Source organism: Mus pahari, chromosome 6, assembly GCF_900095145.1.
Source record: "Mus pahari chromosome 6, PAHARI_EIJ_v1.1, whole genome shotgun sequence".
In the NCBI taxonomy this organism is placed as follows: Eukaryota; Metazoa; Chordata; class Mammalia; order Rodentia; family Muridae; genus Mus; species Mus pahari.
In genome coordinates this window covers 88,170,352-88,179,773 of record NC_034595.1, presented here as the reverse complement: position 1 = coordinate 88,179,773, position 9,422 = coordinate 88,170,352, and positions in this window count along the sequence as shown.

Genomic DNA, 9,422 nt, shown 5'->3' with positions numbered 1-9,422 from the left:
CAGAGGCAGAGGCAGAGGCAGAGGCAGAGGCAGAGGCAGAGGCAGAGGCAGAGGCAGAGGCAGAGGCAGAGGCAGGGGCAGGCAGATGTCTGTGGGTTCAAGGCCAGCCTGATCTACATAGTGAGCTCCAAGCCAGCCAAGGCTACACAGAGAAACCCTGTCTCAAAAAACTAAACACAACAACCCTTCCCTCCTGGAAAAAAGGCCAAACAAGGTCAATGGCTCTCAAGCGGTGGATCCCTGGCCTCCACGCGCACATGCGCACATAAGCAAAAGCCCCACTTACATCAGTGAAGGTGTCATGGCAGGTTGCTGATGCTTTCATCTGGCTTTTTATTCTTTTGATTTCTAGACCTGTCCTCTAACGGCGCCCAGCCTGCCCACCAGTGCCCAGATAACCACTGGGTAAGGTTTTGGTTTTTTTTTTTCTGGTAGCTATGGCAGCAGCTTCAGGGCGAGGTGGCTGCTTGCCCTCCCCAGGGGACACAAAAACTGCCAGGGGACCCATCCCATGTCTGGCTACTGCTGCTGTTACCGGTCTAGCTGTGAAGCTGGCCTCAGCTGAGTTACCTTGGGGTTGGGTTGTCACATCGACATGATGCTGTCCTCAGAGGGGGTCACTTACTTTGAGTGACAGTCCCTGGGGCTCGTCTCTGTCACATGTCCTCTGTGCAGATGGAGGAGGTGTGGTTACTCATGAAGACAGGGGACAGGTGAGCCTCCTGTGCATCCTGGCTGAGTGTCTCTCAGAGCGATGTGTGGCCTCGGTCCTTTCTGCCCTGAAGACACAGGGAGCCATTTGCCCACAGCCTCACCCCTAGACCTCCTCTGCCCAGGTCCCAACCTAAGTCCCCAGCTGTAAGCAGGACAGTGTGGGAATGTGGCTGCAGCCATAACGAGTTTATTCCTGAGGTCAGCAGTGTAAATAGTAGAAAAATGTATTTCCTGTTCCAAGTCAAATAAGCGAGTGGCAGCCAGTTGGCTAGGGGCCACCAGCGGGATTTCAGCCATGCATGTGCCCTGCCTTTGGCTGGGGAGGAAGCAGCAGGGATGCCTGGCACAGCCTCATCCCCTTGCTAATGGCAGACTTCTTGGGAGGCCACTAGTGTCTACTCAGGTGGGTCCTGCCAGGATCGTGAGGGGCAGAGGTGGATAAGGCTACCGGGTTGTGGCACCAGGGTTGGCTGACCAACTGGTAAGCACCCTGGCTCCTGGTGCCATCCTCGGTGTGTGGTTGGTGATCAGGAGAAACCGATAAGCAGAGAATGCATGGGAGGGTGCATGCGGGTGGCCTCTCAGGGGAAGAGACCAGACTCTCACATGAGCCATTGATGGGTGGAGCCACTGTCTGCTACTTGGGGTTCTTTGAAGAAAGTAAAAGCTTCCAGTTGGGATAATCCAGAGGATGGCTGGGTCTGCCTTATGCAAACTGTGTGCAGCGTCTCAGTGGTGCCCTTAGGTAGGTGTAGCTGTAGTGTGCGGGTCTATATTTCTCCCCCTCCTCCCCTTCCTCCTCTCCCCTCTCCCCGTTTCCTTCCTTCTTTCTTTTCCTTTCCTGGGCTTTTTTTTTTTTTTTTTTTTTTTTTTAAAAAACAGGGTCTCATGTGTCCCAAGCTGGTCTCAAACTCACTATGTAACTGAGGGGGTCAGACTCGGGGATTCAGGAATTCTGGGCAAGTGCTCTAACAGAAGCTGGGTACCCAGCCTTCCCTACACTCTTTTGTGGGGATGTGTCTGCTGAAAGGAGGGAAGGGGTGCTTCATGCCTTTACAGCCGGCAGGCCACACTGGACCCCTTAGGCCACCTCTTTGTCATCTTTCCAATGATACCTTAGTGGTTCCTCTCACTGAAGATATCCACCTATGCTACGCCCTCTTCCCCTGCCTCCCAGCCCTCCCGTGGCCTCTGGAAGAGCCTCACTCAGTCTGGCAGGTCCTTGTTTACTGCTCTGCATGCTTGAGGGTAGGGTCAGGTTTGGTTCTCTGTTGTGCCTGTGGCGTGGGCTCTGACTAACGGGAGGTGCTCGAGCAGTCATTGCTACATGTATGACGGAGTGGCTCACAGTGGGCAGACTTTATACTCTCAGGGACAACTTTCCTCCAGTCTTAAAACCCCTTCGAGTAAAGTCCAGGGACAGATCTCTCCGTCTTGAATGTGGTTCACCAAGCTGTTTTAGAAAGAGCACCGTCCTGTAGGGTGGGAGACAGGCTCCTTTCCTTTCACATGTTTTTGTCCATGAACTAAAAGCACAGAGGGAGGCTGGGCTGAGGTGGCGAACACCTTTAGTTCCAGCACTCGGAAGACAGAGGCAGGAGGATCTCTATGACTTTGAGGCCAGCCCGGTCTATAGAGTAAGTTCCAGGACAGCCAGGGCTACATAAGAGAGAAGCTGTTTTCAAATCAACAACAGCAGCAACAACAACCACAACCACCACCACCACCAAAACCAAAACCAAAACTAAAACCCACCCAAATAAACAAAACCACCCCCCCCCAAAAAAAACAAAAATAAAAATAGAAAAGTAAAAAGCGCAGAGAGGACGCGCTGACTGAGTTGAGAGGTCATGATTGGAGTCTCTGTGGAAGCCGTGGGCAGAGCACTGGAGGTCACTCCCAATGTGGGAGCCAGTGATTCACGTTACCCAGGCAGTGCAGGGGTGAACATTTGGGACAGATCTCAGGGGGACCCCCTCTACTGAGGGTATGGTGACAGGGTCCTTTCTCCTGTCTGAGCATGCGTCCCCTCTGGATCTTGGGCTCCACTTCCTGCTTTTGAGCCGAGGCGTACACTTGTCAGTTGAGCCAAAGATGTGTCCTAGCACCAAAGACACTGCCTAGTTTATGGGCTTGACTGGGCCCATGGTTGAGGGATCCTTACCGGCTTTTTATCTCCTGCGTGGCAGGACGTAACTTCCCACGACTGGCAGGCCACCCTCCTCCTCAGCCTCTTTAGAATCCAGCCTGGCTCTTGCTTCAGCTTCCCACATCTGCATGGTGGGACCTGGACAGCGTTCTTTTCTACAGCCTTCTCCCCCCGCATCCACACACCACTCTTTTGGGCTTGAGAACTTGCACCTTTGAACTCAGTCACCTTTTGGGGTAAAAGATGTGCATTATGTGAGTGCACAGGAGCCCGTCTGACATTGTCGTGGGGTTACTAAAGGAGATGAATACCATTTGTCTCTTGTTCTTTGACAAAAGAACACAATCCTCTGTCACTTGAGATCTGTGATGCAGGGTGGTGGCTCACTTCCCCACTGTCTCCTCCCCCTCCCCCCCCCGTTTCTGCCTGTGTCACCCTGCCTGGTGCTCAGGACTAAGATGCTGCCATGGTTGGGGTTCCATCAGAGGGTTTGGGTACTGATGTCACACACAGGGACCATTGGACACCGCTGGCTGTGGTCCTCCCTCCCTCTGCCAGTCCAGGCTGGTCACAGGCTTTGCTAAGGGAGCATCAGCTCAGACATGGACTGGACACGGAGCCTCCTGGGTGCCCAGTTCCCAGCTCTTCTGGTGGCAACATGGTCCGCTCAAGCTGTGTGGCTCCAAGCCATGGGCTGTTTCATAGAAGAGCTCAGAGAATCATGCCCACCGCTCAACCGCTCTATCTCCCCCACACCCCCACCCTGGGCTTCTTGCCACACCAGGGCAGCCCACATTTCCAGGCCTTGGGGGAGCATCGTTCCAAGCCATGACCAGGGAGCGACACAGACATGATCTCCCCGTCTGGCATCTCCCGACCCTGGAGGAATCTGTCCGGAGGACAGACGCCGGCAGCTGCTGCCGGACTATGTTCTCAGCTGGAGCAGGGGCGCAGCTGAGAGGTTGTGTGAGTCTGCCGGCCGGCCTGGGGTTTGAAGTCTCGAGATGCTCAACTTCCATGATCATCCAGGAATCCGGGACAGGGATCCCGTGGAGGGTGATAAGTCTGTGCGCTCCCAGCCGCTCACTCCATCTGGGGTCGTGTGGAGTTTCTGGTGTCTGGGGACAGAGCTGAAGTGCCTGAGCTACCCAGGGGACTCCACATGGGATCAGCAGGAGAGGCTGGAAGGACAAAGGTGACCTGGCCAATAGTATTGGCCTGCTGTGGCTTCTGCACAGTCTAATTTAATCTTCCTCTAGGCCAGTGGCTCTCAACCTTCCTAATTCTGCATACTTTTAATCCAGTTCCTCCTGTTGTGGTGATTTCCCCAACCACAAAATTATTTTTGTTGCTACTTTGTAACTGTAATTATGCTACTGTTACTAATTGTAATGTAAACATCTGTGCTTTCCAATGGTCTTAGGTGACTCCTGGGAAAGGGTTGTTGCTGCTCTAGAGAAAGTTACTCGAACCTGGAGGTGGCTTGTCTGAGGGCCTTCAGGGGACAGGGAGCTGTCACACACCCAAGCCAAGCTTCCTCTTCATGCAGATACGCTCTGTTCTCCACACGGCTCTCTCTGCTCCCCCAGGCTGGTGAGGAATTGAAAATCCTATTAAGGTTAAATTAATGGGCTTTTCTTGTGGGGCAGCGGGCTGGAACGGAGGCTGTGTTTGTGTCTGTGTGCCCTTGGTGGGCAGACAGCGAGGACCGTGTGGTAGGCCAGGCTTTCCAGGGCTCGCTGCCTCGTCCTCGCTGAGTGGCCTTTTATCTGGGAAGGGGCAAAAGTGCTGTGAACCTTGGAATTAAAATCTGTTGAGCTCAGAGACCATACCACGCCTCCCCCAGCCATGGTATTAAGTCTATGGGAAGGCCTGGAGTGTGGTTCAGGTCTGTGACCCTCACCCCACCCTGAAGGGCAGGAGATGTGAACCCCTACAGGGGAGCTTTGTGCTTTTGTAGGTGGTGGGAAGGGTCAGGCCTAGTGATGATGAGTTATGGAGTTGGCATGGGGGAAGGGGTTCAAGAGATGCCTCTCCCTGCATCCCATCCAGATAGCAGTTCTGGAATTATAGAGTATAGTCCCCCGTGTTTATAGGGTGCCTGCTCTGGCCAGCACCATGTAGTTTCTGGGGACTGAGCTGTGGAACAAGGGGACCTCAGTCTAGTCAACAGAAGGCCGATGCCATGGCTACCCTGACAAGTGTAGATGGGTAAGTGCTGTGGTCAGGAGGAAACTGGCAGGGGAGGTGGTCAGGGAAGGCTCCCTGGAGGAAGTGGCATTTCTCTGGAGGGAGTCATGCAAAGATGGAGCTGGGCAGAGGGAAAGGTAAGTTAAAGTGTGGGGACCAGAGTAGGAGGAGGATGAGGGGTCTACAGGGAGAAGGAGGAGGCAGGAAGTGACCTCAAGTGAATCTGATTTTCTTCAGCTCTTAAGGAGGCATGGTTGTCTTGGTGTGTGTGTGTGTGTGTGTGTCTGTGTGTGTCTGTATGTACCTGTGTCTGTGTGTCTGTGTGTGTGTATGTGTGTGTCTCTCTCTCTCTCTGTGTGTGTCTATGTGTGTGTCTGTCTGTGTGTCTGTATCTGTGTGTGTGTCTGTGTGTGTGTCTCTGTGTGTGTCTGTGTGTATCTGTGTCTGTGTGTGTGTATGTGTGTGTCTGTGTGTGTCTGTATGTACCTGTGTCTGTGTGTGTGTGTGTGTGTGTGTGTGTGTCTGTGTGTGTGTGTGTGTGTGTGTGTAGTGCCGAGACAGGGTCCCACTACATAGCCCAGGCTTGACCCAACCTTGTGATCTGTACTAGCCTCCGAGTTTGGGGATGGCACGCATGTATCTCCACACCCAGCTCAGGAGCTTGACTTTACTGTTCTATTCCATGGTTCAGAAGACAGGGCCCAGTGAGGGGAAGACCCGTGCAGTGCAGTGAGTTAGAGACTGGGGATCAGAGCTGGGTCTCTTAAGGCTTAGTTCAAGGCTCTGCAACTGCGAAGAGGGCTATTGAGCCCTACTCCCTGCCAGTCTGTTGTTTTGGAGACAGGGTCTTACATAGTCCAATTTAGCCTAAAACTCTTTACATAGCCGAGTCTGACCTCAAACTTGCCATCGTACCCTTATGTCCCAAGTGGTGGGATGACAGGCATGGACCACCATGCCCTGTAGTTACTAAGTCCTTTACACAAACTGATGGTGAGATTGTTTATTATCTAACCAATCTCCTTACATTTATTTGTTTGTTGATTGATCAATTTCTTGTTTGTGTGTGCACACATGTGTATCACAGTGTGTGTGCGACAGAGGACATTTTGAGGGAGACAACTCCATTCACTGCATGGGTTTTGGCGATTAACTATGGCTCACCAAGCTTGGTGGATGATATCTTTACCCGCTGAGCCATCTTGCAGGCCCTGAGGTGGTAGATTCTTTGTATGTACACCTAGAGAGGGCTCTTGTGGACCCACCACATAGAAGCTGAGGTTGGAGTGCCTTGCAGAGGACACTAGTGATGGCTGGTTGGGCTGGGCTGGGCTGAGGCACACACTGCCTGAGGACTGGGCACCTCCTGTGTCATGCCAGACAATTATGATTCCCAGCACAGACAATGGGTCGAAGTTCCCGAGGAACGCGGAGCTCAGCCTGCAGCGTGCATCTCTCCAGGGCCCAGAGGCCTATGGGTAAACTCATCTCCTCAAGCAGGGAGGGACGAGGAGGAAGCTATCTTGTCACAGGATCTATGCCCAGCAGCAGCCCCTTTGCTGGGTTGCAGGAGAGGCTGGGGATTAGAGATCAGGCTACCTCTGGGCCAGCCTCCACCCTTCCCCACCTCTCTGAGCTGCCTCCAATGCTGTTTCTGGCTCCTGCACCCTGTATACTTGTGGGGATGTCAGCAGCACGGAAGGACAAGGGGCCTGACAGGTGCTGTGCCCATCTCTGGCCCTGCTCTGGTCTGGCTCACACACAATGCCTGCGCTGGTGGAGGTGCCTGACTCCCGTGTGGACATCAGGCACGGAGTGGGTGGAGGGAGGAAGACTGGAGAGCAGGAGCCGGAAGGCTCAGCTGAGATGGAGTGACTGGCAGGACAACCGGGACCCTAGGAAGACAGGAGGGGACAGCCATACTAGATCCGACTTGCAGGGAGGCCTAGAGGCCAGAAGGAAGCAGACACCAGAGGATGGGTGTGGTGGCAGGGGGACCCGCCCACTAAACTTTTCCATACGACATAGGTGGGGACAGGAAACAGCAAGGTTGGTTGGCGGGAAGGACTTGGGAAGTGTGAGAGCGGGACTGCTCACGGGCTAGGAGTCCAGCAGGCTGAGGCTGAGGGTGAGGGTGAGGCTGAGGGGTGAGCTGCAGCTAGGAAGACAGGAGGGAAACATGGGTCAGGGTCAGAGCATGGACTTCCAGGTCTGGTCTCTGGTTCCCTAGTCCCATTTCCCTGGTTGTGAGGGCAGGTGGGGTAGCCTAGGGTCCCCCTGTGCCTGCAGAGATCCATGCCAGGGTGACTAGAAGGTTCCGGGAGGGAGGTGGGTGCATGAGTCTTGGACTCACTGGCTTCTGTAATTTCCTTTTATTGTTGATGCTGCTGTGTATGTGATGGATACATGTGTGTGTGCGGGTGCACGCGCCCTTGTGTGCAGATGTGGAGGCCAGAGGTCGGCATGGGATTCTTCCCCACTTATCTTAGGTTTTGAGGCCCGGTCTCTCACTGACCCTGGAGTTGGTGACTTGGCAAGGCTGGCGGGCCAGCCACCGAGACCCTGGGAGCAGGTTGACTCTCTTCCCGGCTCTCGGGTCACAGGTGCAGACATCGCCACACCTAGATTTTATGTGGGTCGATCGGAACTCGGACTTGACGGCTCTTGTCTGTGTGCTATGGTGGCTCTGTCATCTGATGGTGGGCCTACCTTTGTTGTCTTGCGTTACTGACAAGGTTCAAACTGCTCCTTTCTCTCCTGAGCTGTTAAAACCTCACCTCCAAACGCTGCCTGCATCCAGCAGTTTCCCAGAGCCTGACCTCCCTCGTGGAGGGAGCATCACAAGCTGATGCTGTCCCAGGGCTCCCAAGCACCTACAGCGGGAGTTTTTGTTCGACTTAGCCCTGTCCACCCCTCCAGCCCCAAGTATATACCACCCCGCCTCAGGCCTTTGCTTTGGCCACTCAGTCTGCTTTGCCCCGCCTACAGTCCTTTCCATGGTGTCCTTCTGGAACTTTCCTCTGTGCTTCGAGGTAGGGATCTGTTCTCTTTCTTTAAGGGACCTCCTTTCTGTCACTACACCCTCATTCTCTCCAGGGGGTACGAAACACTTCTCCCCGTTCACTCAGAAGTGTTTGGTGGCACCTCCCGTTTAGACAATGAGTCTGGAGTGGAGACACGGGTCAGTCACTACTGTCTGCAAAAACCTGGCTCCAAACTGTGCTCTCGGAAGGCTCTGAGCAGATGGTGATAAACAGGCCTCAGGTGCCTGCTGGAGATCTCCACAGGGTTCAGGGACGGTCCTAGGGCATCAGAAAGGGCGAGGCAGGCACGCAGCCTTCCTGGGGAAGGCTATTCTGGTTGTGGTAAGTAAGCCCCTTTGGAAAATGTGACTAGTTTCTGATCTTGGCATCTTGACTCTCAGCGCCCTCCTGCCAGCATGAGATGGGGCCTCTGTTAATAAAGAGTAATTATGAATGGGATTAGAGAGCTTATGGGGACAGGTGGGGTCCCTTGTCCCACCTGCTTCCTGCCAGGGGCAGGGATGACCTCACACTGTCCCTCCCTTCTAAGATGTGCTGTGGGGGGCCCAGCCAGGCTACTCCGTTGGGGAGGGGTGGGAACGGGTGGGAACCCTCCCACGGGTGGGAACCCTCCCAACGGTGACTTCCCACCATCCCAGGTGAAGTCCCTGGGGATCCATGGGACAGTTGTACCTCTTAACCCTGTGTAACACCCTCAAACCCTGGTTAAGGAAGCAGGAAGGCAGAGGGAGGCTGGAGCAGGGGGTTCTGCCAGACTGGCAGGAGTCTCCTGCTTCTGTTTCACAGAGAACCAATGCTTTGTGGTTGGCTCTGTAGAAGTGGATCCTGGGTTTCAGCATAGAGGCTCAGGTAGGTAAGACGAAGGGAGGGTGAGAGGCAGAGAGGGGAGGACCTAGGATGTCCTCTGGGAAAGCTGGGAGAAGAAAAAGGAACCCAGAGGATGAAGGGCAGATGCCAGGATCAGGTCCGTTCATCCTGTTGTCATGTGTGTAGGGAGACAGGGACCCTCTCTGTAACCCACGCTGGCCTCAGCTTGAAGGCAAGTAATTATCCCACCTAAGCCTCCTGAATGCTGGGATTGCAGGCGTGTGCCACCACACCGGCTCATTTGTCTCCGAGACAGAAACCAGGGTGGGTCTGCTTAGGGGAAATGACAGCTGTGGAGATAGAAGAATTGGGGAAAATCCCACTGTGTCCCTGTGTCAGTCTTGGGACAGAGAAATGGATGGAAAGAGCAAAGCAATCGGAAAACATAAAGAGAGAGAGGGGCGCCGGGCGGTGGTGGCACACGCCTTTAATCCCAGCACTTGGGAGGCAGAGGCAGG